Here is a 15,753-nt window from a genome sequence, read left to right as displayed (position 1 = left end):
TCTTCACCCCTCCCAAACTATCTTTCAGGATTTTTGTTGTGAGTTTTCTCAAATCTCTCTCCTTGCTTATCCTATAGATGGCCCCAACAGACTTCACCCTACAAAATTAAGACCCACAGATATCAGCCAGTAACAAAACATTTCACCTATGTTGTTACTTCCAAAGACATAGATTTCTTTAGTTTACCTGAACAATTCAGTAGCATATAAATTTGTTTTAAATCCAAAACAAATGCTTTAACACTGTCCAGACTCATAGAACCTTGACAAACATCAGTCTGATCTGTTAGGATTTGAAGGTTAGTAACAAATTCTCGAATTCAAGCGAGCTTAGCCAGGTCCTCATATGGAACTCCTTCAACTCTGTGTCCTTCAGAGGCCCAGTGCCAATGACTACAGTGCCTGAAAAAGCTTTCCCACGGATGGGTTCTAGGGTGCCTTCATTTCCTCTGTAGCCACTATTTAGAACTAGAACTCTCTTTCCTGGTGCTGGAATGATTGTCTCTAAATGAGTCTGGCTGGTCCAGTTTCAGCCTGTCTCCACATTCAACCACCTAATCCTTTTTGCTGTGGTATTTTTTTTTTCTGGTAGTAATTTTCACACAATTCCAGCTGTGGCCAGAAGTCTATTCAGGAAGCTCTTTTCCTTTCCCATCTCCACACATTCGTCCAATGCAGACCTCTTCCCAAGCAGAGCTAAGCTCTGTGACTATTCTGTTTTCCTCACTTATGCTGTGCTCCCCAGGTCTTCAGGACACTTAGACCCAGACAGCGTGACCTAGATGATGAGGCTGTAGCCGGGCTACCTGCTCTTTTATTCAATTGGAGGTAACTTCTTCTGCATCATTTTCTCGCTTAATTCCATAAAAACAGACATCTTTTGCTTTTTTCTTCCAGACTTCTCATATGTTCCTCCGTGAATTGTGAATTTGGCAGTTTTCTCTTTCTCAAGCTCTTGCTTTTTCTTTTGTTCTGGTTCCAGTTTCTGGCGAATGGTTTCTGGATCTTTGTCTACGCACTGGATTGACCAACCTTTCTGTGTCTTCGTCTAATTTACACAAGCCTCCTCCGCTCAGCCACTCAGTGAAGTTGGTCAGTGTTTCCCATGGAGTGGTGTTCTTGTGGGTGTGTGCTTGGTGGCTGATGGATTGGTAGTACACTATGTTGTTGTGGAATCTCTTTGTGCCGAAGCATCTCCTTAGAGCTTCAAGAAAGTCGTTTTGTTATTCCTCTGAAAAATAATCCATATACTGCTGCAAATTTCCAGAAGCCAGCAAGAGTTGTCTCTGGGAGTCAAACACACAGTGGCGCTGAAAGCCATTCTTTTCTCAGCATCGCTTCTGTCCCTCTAGCAGTACCAGTGAAACTTCTGGACTTGATCCTGTTGTGGATGACCTCGAGGCTCAGAAAACCCTTCTTACAATGGCGACCCAGAGCACAGCTGGAGGCAACACTGCACTAACAGAAGACTGATTACAACGTGGAGACTAAGCCCCACCCCTGCTCACAAAGCATTCTGAGTTCCTATTAGCTCTCTTCTCTCCATCCCGCCCTCTGGAAAACATTTCCTGGTAAACTACCAATAGCAACAAAGGAAACTGAAAATTTTGTTTCCACATCCTGGTGAAGTGAAGACCGCCTTTAATCCCAGCACTCAGGAGGCAGAGGCAGGAGGATCTTTGAGTTTGAGACTAGCCTTGTCTACATTGTGAGTTCCAGGATGGGCAGGGCTACTAGAGAAACCCTGTCTCAGGAAAATACAAAACAAAACAAAGACCCAGAAAACTTGTAAGGCTGTACTTAATCCAGGAGTAACCGGACTGCTCCCACACCGTTTCCCTCCTCTATCCAGTTGTGTAACTGGAAGCCACGCCATCCTGTTTAAGAGTCTGCACCTGGGCAATGACCATTCGGTTTCCTCTTAAACATCATTTTTGGCCTGCAAGTGCAGTTCATCAGGGTTTGCCTTTGCTGATTTTGACATGGCCTTTGGGGAGGATCAGAGTATAGAATCTACAAGCTGTTTTTCCCCAAAGAATTTGTTAAGCTCTTCCGATAATCAATACTGTCAGTTCTTCTTTAGATGTAGTTCCTCAGTCCCCAGATAAAGATCTGTGGTTAGGCTTCATCAATTTGATACATATTGGAGCCATAAGGGAAAAAGGAAACCTCATCTGAGAGGTGCCACCATCACACAGGCCCAAGGGTGTATCAGTAGGGCATTTCATGAGTGATTGATGTGGGAGGAGCCAATCACACATGGACACAGAGTGGGCGGAGCCTCCCTGTTCTTCTTGTCCTGGGGTCTATAAGTAAGCGAGGTAAGCATGCATAGCAAAGCAAGGCAAGGACACTGGGAATGTCCCTCAGCTTCCTTTCTCCTTTTTATTCAGTCTGGTACCCTAGAACATGAGATGCTGTTGCTTACAAAGAACATGGCTTTTCCATTCTCAGTACTCCCAGAAATACCTTTATAGACACACCTCTCTCCTAGGTGACTCCAAATTACATCACGTAGACAATGGAGATGAACCAACACACTTATTTATCTTGCTGCCAATTTACCACAAAAGGATGCAACTCCAGAGGCCCCAGATGCAAGAGATATATGTAGGGTGAAGGATATCATGGGGGGGGTGGTCACGGTTTTCATGTCCTCCCATCCTGGACATAAAACATTCCCAGTACCTGGATACATCCATCTAATTGGGAAGCTCTCCAAAAATACCCATTTTATTTTTCAAAGTCACCAAGGCCACTTACATTGACAAGAGGAAAGTGTAGAGCAGTACTAGTCATAAGATGAGAAGAATTCATCCCACTGCCTGATGAAGCCACTGGCCATCCGAGATTACTTTGGTCTCTGTGTTGTTTCTTCTCTGAAGAGGCTGGGGTGCGGGATGGGGGGCTTGGGGAATTCACAGTTTCATGGTTGACTTCCTGGCAACTAAACTATATTTTGAGGCCATCCTAAAGCACCAGGCACCAGTTGTTAACAAACAAAAGGACATGCCTTCAGACACTCCAACAGTTTTAGGAGTTGAAAGTCATAGATGAGAGTATCAGAATAAGATACCTTTATTTATTTCTGTACTCCCTATCACAACTGAGCTGGGGAAACAAAGCTCAGGGCAGAAGGATCTCCTGGCCTGAGTCCTCACCATGAACAAGTCCGCTGATGTGGAGTCCCACACAGCACTGCGGTCTTTGCTGGCAGCATTGAACCCATCATCTGTAGATTTGTGACATCCTGGCTGGATTCAGAACTTTCCCTCACCCACTCCCTGAATGACAGAAAAGAAAAACTATAAGAATTCTTCTAACTCAAACAGGTAGAAGCTGGAGTTCCCCAGCCAGCATATCCTACAGAAAAGAGCCACAAGTACTTCCCAAGAGCTCATTGGAGGTGAGGCTTCAGAGGTAGTAACCCTCTAAAGGGACAAGACTTTGTAGGTACCTCGAACATCCACATTGTGCCTGGGTACTGGTTGGCTTTCGGTAATGTATGTAATCATCATCATCATCATCATCATCATCAACAACAACAACAACAACAACATCATCGTCATCAACGTGGTGGGGTTCCGAGTCTCCTAGAAGACACACTTCTGGACATGTTAGTCAGGGTGTTTCTCGGGAGGATTAACTGAGAATGGAAAACCCTTCTATTTAATGCTGTGCAACTAACAATTACTAGGTCTCTCTCTCTCTCTCTCTCTCTCTCTCTCTCTCTCTCTCTCTCTCTCTCTCAATAAAGCTTTTATTCAGGGCTGGCTTACAGTTTCAGTGGGTTAGTCCATCATTGTCATGACAAGAAGCATGGCAGCATTCAGGCAGACACGGTGCTGGAGAAGGACCTGGGGGTTCTCTATCTTGATCCACAGGCAGAAGAAGTAGACTGTGTGTCCCAGTGGGCGTACTGAGCCTGTGAGACCTCAAAGCCCACCCTCCCAGAGACAAATTTCCTCCAGTGAAGCCACACCTCCCAATAGTGTCTCTCCCTATGGATCTGTGGCCGCCAATTACATCATTCCAACTACTGCAGTGAGGTGGGGTGGGCAAGCTTATATGTGCATGTGTAAGTATCTGCAGAGGCCAGAAGTTGACATTAGAATGTCTTCCTCTCTCTCTCTCTCTCTCTCTCTCTCTCTCTCTCTCTCTCTCTCTCTCTCTCTCCCTCCCTCCCTCCCTCCCTCCCTCCCTCGACCTCCCCCTCCCCCTCCCCCTTCCCCTCCCCTTTTTTAATCAACCTTTATTTTTGAGACAGGGTCTCTCATTTAACTCAAAGCTAACAAGTGCTAGTACTGTAGGTGTGTGTACTGTCATGCCAGGTCTTTTCTGAGGGAATCTGGATCCAGGTTCTCATGCTTGCACATTACCCACAGGGCCATCTCCCCAGCCCAGGGCCAGGGTTTCTGAATCACATATCATGTAGCAGCTAGGACCTGAAGCCCACAGGGACGTGGAAGCTGCTGTGACCATGGAGAGAGTCCCACCCTCTGCTTGCCATGTCCCAGAAGGAGGTGGGTTCCCAGGGGCTGTGGGTAAAACATGCACTCATGAGAGCCACCTGGCTAGTAGGCAGTAGAGGTGAGGCTGCTCTGTGAAATGTTGTCCTCTCCTTTACCTGTGCTTGACTGGAGCATGATGGGAGGGAATTGTGGGAGGCTCCACACAGAAGGTGGCTTAGCTGTCCTCAGCTCCACTCTTCCTATTCCATTGATGGAGTGCTGGGCCCGCTGCGGCAGGAGCTTTGCCGTCAGTGTCTGGAGCAACGTGTGGCTTGCCTCTGACAGATGCGCTGGAGCCTCTCAGTCCCAGGAGTAATTCTGTCTTATGGATGAGAGCCTGAGACATCTGTACCTGTTGGGTGACAGATCCAGACACATTCCCTGTCTGGTTAGAGATGCATCTGGCCCGATTAGGCCTACAAACCTGCCTGCTGCTCAGGAACGCCTTCCGCAAAAAATCCCAACTGATAAATAGTCACTGTTGCTGGGAAGGGATGTGTGCACAAAGCTCTCGCAAAGCTCTGTGGGATGCCATGGGGGACAGGACATCTCTGTGGGGTGAAATGAGTGGCAAAAACACCATCACCCCCAATCTGCAGGCTCAACAGTGCTTTTGCTCTTAGCGCCATCCTGCCACATCCCTGAAGAAGCCTCAGGGCTGGGAGATGACTCAATCAGTAAAGTGATTGCCCCATGAGCAATAAAGACAATAAAGCAATAAAGTTTAGATCCCCAGGACCTGTGGAAAGATGAATGAGAAGTCCAGGCCTTCAACCGAAGAGAGGAGGCAGAAACAGGAGAGAATTCCCAGAAGGGTGTGGGACTCTGTCTTAAAACAAGGTTGTTTGTCAGTGAGAACTGACACCTGGTGCTGCCCCCCCCCCCCAGAGAGAGAGAGAGAGAGAGAGAGAGACAGAGACAGAGACAGAGACAGAGACAGAGACAGAGACAGACAGAGAGAGAGGAAAAGTAGGAGAAGGAAGAGGAGAAGGAGGGGGAGGAGGGGGAGGAGGAGGAGGAAGAAGAAGAGGAAGAGGAGGAGGAGGAGGAGAGATTTTCCAGCAGGTGAGAGCTCCCGGGCAGAAGGTAGGTTTCCAGGTGGAAAGATGACCCGCAGGTCTTAGTGCTTCATAAGAGTGCTCTGCTGGGCTGAGTTTGACCCATCTCAGGCTGCCTGGATGGGATCCTGGGGACCCGGGAGATCATGTCACAGCTCCCCATTACAGCTGCCAGTGAGGCAGACACTTGCACTTGCCCTCACATAAGTGCTTGACCATCGTGAGGCATTGGCTCTGTGAGTGGTCGTCCTGCTGTACTGCTCCCAGGTCTCAAGCAGGTCCCCATCCTACACTGATAACTTTTATTGTCATCTTGACACTAGAGTCACCTGCAGCAGGGCTGTGGGGCATTCTCTTGACTTCTGGTTGCTGTAGGAGAGCCCAGTCCACTGTGTGTATACTTGGTCCTGGATTATACAAGGGCTGGCTGAGCATGAACCACACGTAGCAAGCTTGTGTGCAGCGCTATCCTATGGTTCCTGCCTTGAGTTCCTGCCCTGACTGCTCTTAGCTTCGGATGTGTCCTGTACGCTAAAATGAATGCTTTCCTCCCTTAAGTTTTTTTGATCCTAGTGTTTATCATGACAACAGAAAGCAAATTAGGACACGCACAGCTCCTCCCTAGAGAGCACCCAGTGTACTTCCGGCCCTCAAGACTCTGAACGCCTCATCCCGTCCGGAATGGCCACTCTTAGAATGGTTGGCAGAGGTTTTGCCACGGGACTCTGGCACCTAAGTGAGCTTGAATTAGAAGCATGGGATTCAGGGCTACCCCAAGTCTGCCTCCTGGTGAGAGTAAGGACAGAGGCATCTAGCTTCAGAGGGCCCCAGGAGCCCCTAGCAGTCAGGGATGGGAAGCAGACACCAAGATATGCCTCCTGTGGGAGTCTGGCCCTGGTTGATTTTAGCTTTGTTCTTAACTATATAGTAACTTCCAAAAAAAATCTGGCTTCTCCAGCCATTTCAGACCTTCAGTTTCTGTTTAAACTAACCAGAGCGAGCTGAGTAGAGATCCCAAGTGTGCGAGACTCAGAATCAGGAGTTACAGTTACACAAGTTACAAGCCTGCTCACTGTGAATTCCAGGCCAGTCTAGACAACTTAGCTGAGAACCTGACACAAAATAGCAAGTTTACCTTGAGAAGGGCTGTGGACATAGCTCACCGGTAGGGCGTTTCCTGGTATGTACAAGACCCCGGGCTCACCAACTCCCGGTACCATAAACTCAAATAAAAGTGAAATAAAACCAACTTACTACAGACAGTTTGAAAGCACTCTGTCTGAAGTGAGATGAAGCTCTGTGGAAAGAAAAGGAAAGCGGGGGGTGGGGGGTGGGGGGTGGGGTGGGAACAGGGAGTGGGGGCGTGGCAGCACGGAGCTGGAGGCGGGTGTGGGGGGGGGGGCGGAGAGCTAAAGCACCAAGCAAGGATTATAGGTTGGTACTGATAGCTATGGACCGTTGTTGTCGTAACAGGAGGCTGAACAGCGGGGCTTTAGGGCGACTTCCCCCACCCCACAACACACCGATACCCTCGGCATGCTCTGAAAGCAAGCTGCTGCTCTCAGACATGCTTCAGATGAAGCTGGGACCACTGCAGTGAGTGGGTTGTGTGGGCGGAGGAGTGGGGTGGGAAGATAGGGATGAGGCTTGCTGGCCACTATATCCTGCTCTAGATGGGACCTCCCTCTCCAGGCTGATGCTCTAGTTGGCAGTGCAGGGAGCACCCCAGGGAGGCAAAGGCTGGCTACCTCAGTTATGGAGGCCAAAGCAGTCGGTAAATTTTTTTTCCCATTTTTTTTTCTCCCGAGATTCAGCTCTGTGAAGACTGTGGTGGCAGTGCTGGCCTGTCTCCTCTACAGAGCTGTCATCACAGGACTAGACTGACTCTCCCAGCTCAGAAAGCCTCTATTCTGAAACACCCACCAAGCGTTTCATTTTTCTCTCTCTCATTTCGCTTCTCTCTCACCTCCTCTGCATTCGCCTCAACTCACCATCCTGAACTTCGACTTCTTCCTTTCTTCCCCCCTGCACGTGATCATCTGCACTTCGCTCACCTCTGCCTTCCTCTAACCAAGAGCCCCTGCCCAGCCAACCCCATGGCTGGCTGCTTCTGGCTAACCGTCATCCGCACCACCCACATCCTTCAGAGAAGCCAGTACTGTCAGGGAGCAAGAGCGACCCCATAGTCACACCCTGTTTCCAACTCCATCTCTGGGGTTCTTTACCGAGTCCTCTTAATCTCTGCTCTTCTAGCTCTGGGCTGAGAAAAGGGGGAGGTGGGGTGAGAATAACTTCCCAGCCTTAACAGCGGCTGCTATGTGGGGAACATTATCTTAATTGAGTCTCAGCTTGTTCCAAGCCACTTGGCTGCCATAAATAATAGTTGTTCAATGGGACTGTAAGCCAGAAGGGCCAAATGCTGCCACAAGGTGGCTGGTGCCCACAGGCTCTGGGGCAGCTCTACCTCTCTCTTAATGTGTGGTTCAGCCCCGCCCCCGGCCCCGCCCACAACTGAGGATTTCAATCAGAACCCTGCTATGCCATGCAGAGGGACGGACTAAGAACCAGGCGACCCCCAAGCCTTTTAGGAAAGGGTGGGGGAGCCACACAGAAGGATCAAGGCCAGCAGACTACTCAGCTGAGCATGAAACTGACCACATCCCCTCTTCTACACACACCAGCAGATGTTCTTTGGTTTGTGGCTTTAATCCTAGGGCAGAAATCCTGTGGCCACCTGTTCCTCTGGTCCCCGATGTCTTCGGCGTTTCCGTGTATAGAAAAAGCTGTCGTTCAGAGAACCAGAAAATGCTTTGGCACAATGCTGCTGTTTCAAGAGCCCCTGTTTCCAAAGGCACCCTTTATCTGCCGAAACTCCCTCTTTGCAGAGCCCAGGGTCATCTATTGAGGAAAGATTATGTGTAGCCTGTAATACTGTTAGGAAATCCTGCCTCCCAGGTTCCCATAGCCTCATCCTATACCCTATTCTGACTGCTCTGCCTATCCCAATGTCTTCAACACCAAAGTCTCCACCACTCTTGTCCTAGATGCCCCCGCCCACTACTGTCCTACATCCTGGCTGTGGACAAGGTGTTCTGAAAGTGAGCCTCAGCCCCAGAGGCTTCTGGGGTGATGCGTGAGGATTCTCCGAGGTGGCGGCACAATGCTCACTGCGATTCTGGAATCTTGTTCCTACAGCTGTAAGGGAACAGAAGATTTTGGCAAAGCCGTCTTTTTCTTAGGGCACCCTCTTGCTGGCTTCATGTTGAATGCCTGCGGTGGATGACTGAAGCTGGAGTCATCGTCGGTTTATTTAACTGTAATAGCTCTGCTGATGAATCTGAAGTCTACTCAGCCTCTTTTGCGGCTGGCACCCAAGGCTTCAGGTGATATACACCTGGGTCACCTGGTTATGTCACTAGCAGGACAGGCTCCAAGCTCCCAGGACACTAGGATATCTGGCCCTCAGCAGAGAAGCAGGTCCTGGGACTAGAGTCATGAGTCGAGGTTTGTCTTTTGTTTATTGGAATATTAAGTGCTGGCCCCCAAGATTTGCACTTAGCCTGAGGGACCCTGCCTCCCTCAGTTAATTCTGATTGGTAAATAAAGATGCCATCAGCCAATAGCTAGGGAGAAGAGCCACCAGGGGATAAAGAAGCAAGGAGAACCATCATGGACTAGGGGCCCAGAGAGCTGTCTAATTGCAGCTAAGAGCAGCCCAGATGAACTAGAGCAATAAGTTATGGGTAGGAGGTAGATTCTAACAGCATGGAGGGCAGACAGCTACCCAGCTATTGTGCTGCTTAAGATCTATTAAAACACAAAGGCGGCATGTGTTTCATCCGGAAACATAAATGGTCAAAGGCAGGAAGGAGCTCTGTACCGGGAGTTCTTAAATATCAATTACTACAGTCATATGCAATCCCTGTTGTCAACAGGAAACTATAAACCACCCTGGGGAGCCGAGAGAAAGAGACTTTGGTGGAGGGGCAGGGTCATAGGATGCATGTGATACAGAAGCAGAAAAATATTGGGGATGCTAAGGTACGGCAGAAAGCATGGGGGTGTTGTGTGGAGGAGAGGCTTAGGACCATCAACTCAAACCAAGTATGCAGGAAACTGTCATGAGGAAACTAGCTATTCTTTAATGCTAATTCAAAGTTTAAAAGTGGAACTCATAGGGAACAATTGGGGACTACATTGGGGTGGGGCAGGGCTGTAACTGGAGTAGGACGCTTTCAGATGTGCTAGAGACTCCAGGTTCCACCCTTGGACTGGAGCAGCAGGTGGGGTGGGAAGCCTGCTTTGACTCCATGCTCTCTTTTAAAAGGGTCTTGTCTCAGTTTCCTCCCTCAGTGCCCATTGGCTCTTTTTGCTACGTGCAGATATGAACAGAACAGTTCATGAGTCTACTTAAGAACAAGCAGGTGACAGACATCTTCACAAAGATTGTCACAGGAAAGGCAGGGAAACAGAAAGAAACCAAACTTCAGAGACGATGGGTAGGTGACGTCTCCCTGGGGACATCTCATGTCTGTGGACTCCAGAGAACATAAGCTTTGGAAGGTGTTTCTGTGGACACCTGAAGTTATTTAGAAAGTAATGCATGGAGAACATGTGTGCAGAACCTTTGCAGAACAGGCCCTGTGCCTTTCTGAAACATAGCATTGGGGTACAGAATCTGGAGTCCACATGCCCAGCATCCTGAGACCAGAGTCCTTTTAATGGCTACCCAGTCATTCAGTGAATGTTTTCTGAATACTGAGTACCATCCTGGAGTTTACTGAGCATCAAGCATCAAGCAAGGAGCAAGAAGCAGGTCGTTGATTTACAGGAGCCTTCTAGAAAGGTGAGTGAAGTCCCCACAGAGGCTGAAGTCAGTCAGATACTTCCTATCCCCCACACCAGGGCCCATTTCCCCCCTCCTCCCACCCACAGCCCTACACTATTAATGGAAGGGAGGTATTAGGCTGTAACGGGGTTGTGGGGAGTTGGGAACTGAACCCCCTACTGTGGCTGCTGGGTTAGTAGGGGAAGAAGAGAGGAGGGGTGCCCAGCCACTGTCCCCTTGAAACTTGGGCCAGTCCAAAATGCTTCTTACAATAGGTTTGTTCCTTCTTTTTCTTAACAAACATTCCCCTTTGTTAGCAGCTTCAGGTGAAGCCCCTCCTCTTCCCCCGAAGAGAAATTTCCATCTCATTTCAGCCCTGCCAATTTGTACACTACACTGCTGAGAATGAAGACCCATGCGGGCTAAGGTCAGCCAGACCCTCTCCTATCTCCCACACCAGAGCCCAGCTTCCCTCCTCCTCCAACCCACGGCCTGACATTCTAGAAGGATCCAGCAGCCTGGTCCATTTCCCCTTCACAGCTGATCATGGAACCAAAATTGGCTGTTGTAATGGCCAACTAAACGATGGCCTAATACCCAGATCAATCTTCCCGTGAAATAACTCATCATTCAAGCAGATCACAGGGCATGGAAGGGATAAGCCAGCCAGGACGGGAGCTGCTGTTTCAGGTACCATGCAAAGAAAGCTGGGTGGCTGCAGTGAGGGGAAGAAAGACAGGGGCTGAGTCCACAGGATGGGAGAGAAGGATGTCAGACCAGGAAACTTCCTTTCCACAGTTAGCGAGGATGCTAAGTCTAGACACCGCCTTTGTAGCAAAGCGCTGATGAGCTTCCTCAGCTAAGAGGGCTGGGTATGCCATCATGTCTGTGTTTGGAAACATGGGGTCCTGGTGATCAAACTCAAATTCCTAGGCTTGGATGGCAAGGGTAGAAATAATTATTAAAGAATTCTGACAGTGAGGTTCTGTTACCTGCCCTAGGTTCCTGAATGAAAGACACACCCAGCATTTATATTTTAATATGCCTTGAAACAGCACAATGACTGGGCCACTGCCTAACCCCCATGCAGTTAATCCCGAGTTACTACTTATTAATTCTATGTTACATCTTGGCTGCTCTGGACCCAGTTGGACAGCCCTCTGGGCTGTGCTCTCCCAGCTCCTTCATATGGCGGCCATGCCTTTCTGTCCTGTACTACTCTCAGGCATGGTGTCTCTCATCTCCACACTCTCCCAGCATGAAGGATCTCCTCCTTCTCCTCCTCCTCCTCCTCCTCCTCCTCCTCCTCCTCCTCCTCCTCCTCCTCCTCTTCCTCCTCTCCCTCCTCTCCCTCCTCCTCCTCTCCCTCCTTTCCCTCCTCCTCCTCCTCTTCCTCCTCCTCCTCTCCCTCCTCTCCCTCCTCCTCCTCCTCTTCCTCTTCCTCCTCATCTTCCTCCTCTTCCTCCTCCTCCTCCTCCTCCTCCTCCTCCTCCTCCTCCTCCTCCTCCTCCTCCTCCTCCTGCTCCTCCTCCTTCTCCTTCTGGTCGCAAGCCTGGGAATCATAAAGTCCTGTCTCTGTCTGTCCTCCTCAGCTATTGGCTGTTGGCCTCTTTATTTACCAATCAGAACCAACTTGGAGCAGGTTCCCAGAAGCTACCCATACACTCTCATATAAGACACTCTCGGGGTTGGGGATTTAGCTCAGAGGTAGAGCACTTGCCTAGCAAGCGCAAGGCCCTGGGTTCGGTTCCCCAGCTCTGAAAAAGAAAAAGAAAAAGAAAAGACACTCTCATATAAGACACTCTCATACAAACAGATATTTTGGGTGGTGGGGACACAATTAGCACAGGCAAGCACTGTTGATTGAGTCATCTCCTCAGCCTATGCAGATTCTCTTTAATGTTGTTAAATCTTTAAACACACACACACACACACACACACACACACACACACACACTCCCATCCCCCCTAAAAAACCAATTATAGCTGCTTTGTCCACACCTGCTTTGCCTGTGGCTTTAAGCGTACTCGTATTCCCACAATACATGTGTTTCAAAACCTTCTGCTTCACATTTTGATACAAATTCTCACTAAATCTGACTAAAAGCGACTGGGAGAAACTAAGCCATAGTCTTAAGGCTTTAGTGTCTCAAAATTTCCTCCACGAATAAATACTTCTTCATTGGACCTCATTCAAAATTTCGGTCAAAATATAGACAGATGCTTTTCTAGAACATGACATGAGCAGCCTCTGTCAACTGACAACAGAAACTTTATTCTCTTCTGAAGCCTCATGAATACAGCCTTTACTGTCCACATTCCTTTCCTTTGTTCAGGATCTGGCATTCAGATCCTTTGTTCTCACCAGAAGTGTCCATTAATCTCTGTCTATACTCTAGCATACCCAACTCCTCTGATCCACAGCTATAAACTTTTCTACATTTCATTCGCAAATCAGTGCCAAGGACTAGGTGGTTATATTTATTACAGCAACAACCCCACTCTTGGTACCAATTGGTACTTTCACATCATGGAGACATGATGTAAACAACTTAAGGGGAAACAGCTTTAGTTTGGGTCACAGTCTCAGACCATCATGGTGGGGAAGGCATGGCAGAGTTTATATTGCTAGGAGAAGGTAGTGAAGGCTCTTCATACCATATTGGATTGAGAGTAGCTGGAACTAGGAGCTGGGCAAAAGGCCTCCTAGAAGCTTTATACTTCCTTCCCAAAATACTGCCACAAACTAAGGAACAGTTATTCAGCATGAACTGATAGATGTTTCCAGTTGAAACCATCACAGAATAGAGGGGGGAAAAGTCTCTTTCCAATCTTGCTGCAGGGCATGCCACTTCCTAGAAAGACCCCTTCCTTCCCTGCATGTGCTTTCTATGATAACATATAGAAGTTTGAGGCTTTGTAAATATGTGTACCCCAAAAGCAAAGACAAAGGAACAAAACTTCCATAAGAGAAGTTTGGGTTCTCTCCATGGTATCATCCTGTAGAAAGACTAGAGAGTGTTTTGGTTTATCTCATGGCAGCTGGGGTTCAATGTCAGGAAAGACAGAGTTCTCCAGATACATAGTGACCTTTCTTGACTTTAACTGTGTTTCGGTCCAGACGATGGAAACAGTCTTGGAGGCCTATTTCTGGAAGGTGGGATTCTCAAACAGCATTCAGAGTAAAGTTCAAAGTTCTAGGCTCATCTTAGATATGTTCTGTAGCATAAGGTAAAGACTCTAAAAGACATGCTCGTCTCACTCCTGCTCCAGGCCGTCCTAGCCTCTGGGCCCCTGAGAAGAGATACCCCTTCTGTGATATGGGTGCTGAGCCTCCCCAGGTAGGAGGGTAGGGGAGTTCCCAGCTGAGGGGTAAGGAAGCCAGAGGATAAGAAGCATGACTGGGACAGCATGTGGTGTCAAGGAAAGAGGAGCCCAGGAAAAGAACCTTGTCAAGTGCTTGGGCAGCTTGGCCATTGTGACACAGAGTAAGATGGGTCCCCACTGATGGCAGCAGGCGCAGACACTCTTAGAAGCAGAGAAAAGTCCCTGAAGCTGACAGCAAGCCCCCTCTCAATGGAATTTTAAATGGGAGGCTGGGGCTTGGGAGGCAAAACAAAGCTATTCCACCAAATAAATGCTCTGCATTAAAGCGGCAGCAAAGTGATGAATTAAACATCAGGCCTGAGTAAAGGAAAACGCTGTGATTTATAATTGCTAGAGCAGGAGACAGCCTAGAAGAGAGGCTGAAGCTGTCAGGGACCTGGTGTCCCCACGGAGCTGCAGAAACACACAGAGGCTGGGGTGGAATAGTCTAGACAAAGGAGCACAAAGGGGAGAAAAGGGGCACCTGCACTGTGTGACCTTGGTTAAGTTGCTTGGAGTCTCTGAGCTCCTTTATCTGGTGAGGATAATAGACCTGCGTTGTCTTTCCTGATTCTTGGGAAGATGAAGGTGTAGAAGGATCTTGAGTTTGTCAACGTGGCAGGCTTGGTCTCCCATCGCCACTGTCAAGGGCTCCTGACTTCTGTAAGTGCTGGAGAAGGGAGTGAAGGCAGAAAAGAAAGCAAGACAGGCCAGCAGGCTGCAGTGAGAAAAAGTCTGTGGAGATGCCTGTTAGAACAGCTCTGCCCAGACAGGTGCATTTTCTCATGGGCACTGATAAGTTATTTTTCCACCGGTGGAATGAGCCAAGTCACGCCAGATTAGATTATATTAAACGCAGGTTTATTGGGAAGCGGTTCTCAGGCGATTTCACTGGCCACAAGGAAGGAGCCCAAGGAAGTTGCTATGGGAAGAGAGCGGGAGTAGAGGGGGGAGGAGGAAGAGAGAGAGAGCATGTGCTTGTGTGAGGTACAAGAAGAGGACTCTGGATTATATAGGGAGGCTCCTCTGGGGCAAGGACAGCCCAGCCCCTGGGATGGAAAGTTCAGGGTTGTCAGGGTTGGGGGCAGGGTTTGCCAGGTAGGGACTGAGGGATGCTGGGAGAACCTGCATCTGCTAGATGCAGACCTAGTCTGCTTTGGTGTGTAAAATGTTTACCTCAGTTCCTTGTCCTGGGGTCCGAAGCCAAACAGGCAGCATAGGGTGGCTGTCAGATCCTGAGTAGTGAGTGAGTGGTGTTTGCCATGCAAACACTTTAATGCAAAAATTTTAATGGGTAGGCTCACTCCTCAGAACCCCTGAAAGAAAAGCTGGGGGGGGGGGAGTTCACACTTGCAATCGCAGCACTGGGGAAGCAGACTGGGGTGGGGGGATCCCCAGGACTTGCTGGTAAGCCAGTCTAGCCTAATCAGTAAATTCCAGGTCTATGAGGGAAACTGTCTAAAAAACCAAAGGCGAATGTAAAACACAAAGAAAAGGACAAAAGCATGCATGCACCCCTGCACCCCCAAACACACGGGTGCCCACAAATACACGCCTTGGGTTAACTTACTTGAAGGTTAGCATTTTAGCTCTGGCCAGTCCAGTAACTCCTGTGTTTCTTCATCTTTGAAACCACCATGGCAACAGGGACTCCTCCCCACCCCCAGAGAAGATCAGTTAAGTGAAAACAAGTTAATCTCTCTCCCTAGTGTTGCCTGGCACCTGTGATTGCTGGCTCTCTTAAGTCTCTAATGCCACACATACCAACGGAGCCTCTGGAATAGAAGCCAGGGGCTGGCTTCAGAGGAATCCCCAAGGGAGCTTGTTAAAATGCAGATTCTCAATCCCACAGCTGTGGGCCCAGAATTTCCCACCAGGCCTCCAGGGATGCTGGGGCTGTGCTCCTGGACCACGTGTTGCCTGGGGGAAAGGTCAAGGGATGGTGCTGTTTGAATCCCTGTATGGCATCTGCCACCCCCAGCCCAGATGC

General features: G+C 48.9%; 1 long non-coding RNA gene and 1 pseudogene across 1 annotated transcript; both read right to left on the bottom strand.

Moving 5' to 3' along the window:
* Positions 1-243: 243 nt before the first annotated feature.
* Positions 244-1,932, bottom strand: Kin-ps1 (Kin17 DNA and RNA binding protein, pseudogene 1; annotated as a pseudogene).
* A 431-nt stretch (positions 1,933-2,363) lies between these two features.
* On the bottom strand, positions 2,364-15,521 carry LOC120094631 (uncharacterized). The gene is made up of 4 exons (XR_015629003.1): positions 15,334-15,521; positions 4,628-4,863; positions 3,458-3,593; positions 2,364-3,284 (listed from the first exon to the last, which is right to left on the bottom strand). It is a non-coding gene; the product is annotated as an uncharacterized LOC120094631 (long non-coding RNA).
* Between the last annotated feature and the right edge of the window lie 232 nt (positions 15,522-15,753).

This window comes from Rattus norvegicus, chromosome 9 (assembly GCF_021556685.1).
Source record: "Rattus norvegicus strain SHRSP/BbbUtx chromosome 9, alternate assembly SHRSP_T2T, whole genome shotgun sequence".
NCBI lineage: Eukaryota > Metazoa > Chordata > Mammalia > Rodentia > Muridae > Rattus > Rattus norvegicus.
This window is presented reverse-complemented; position numbering and strand designations above follow the sequence as displayed.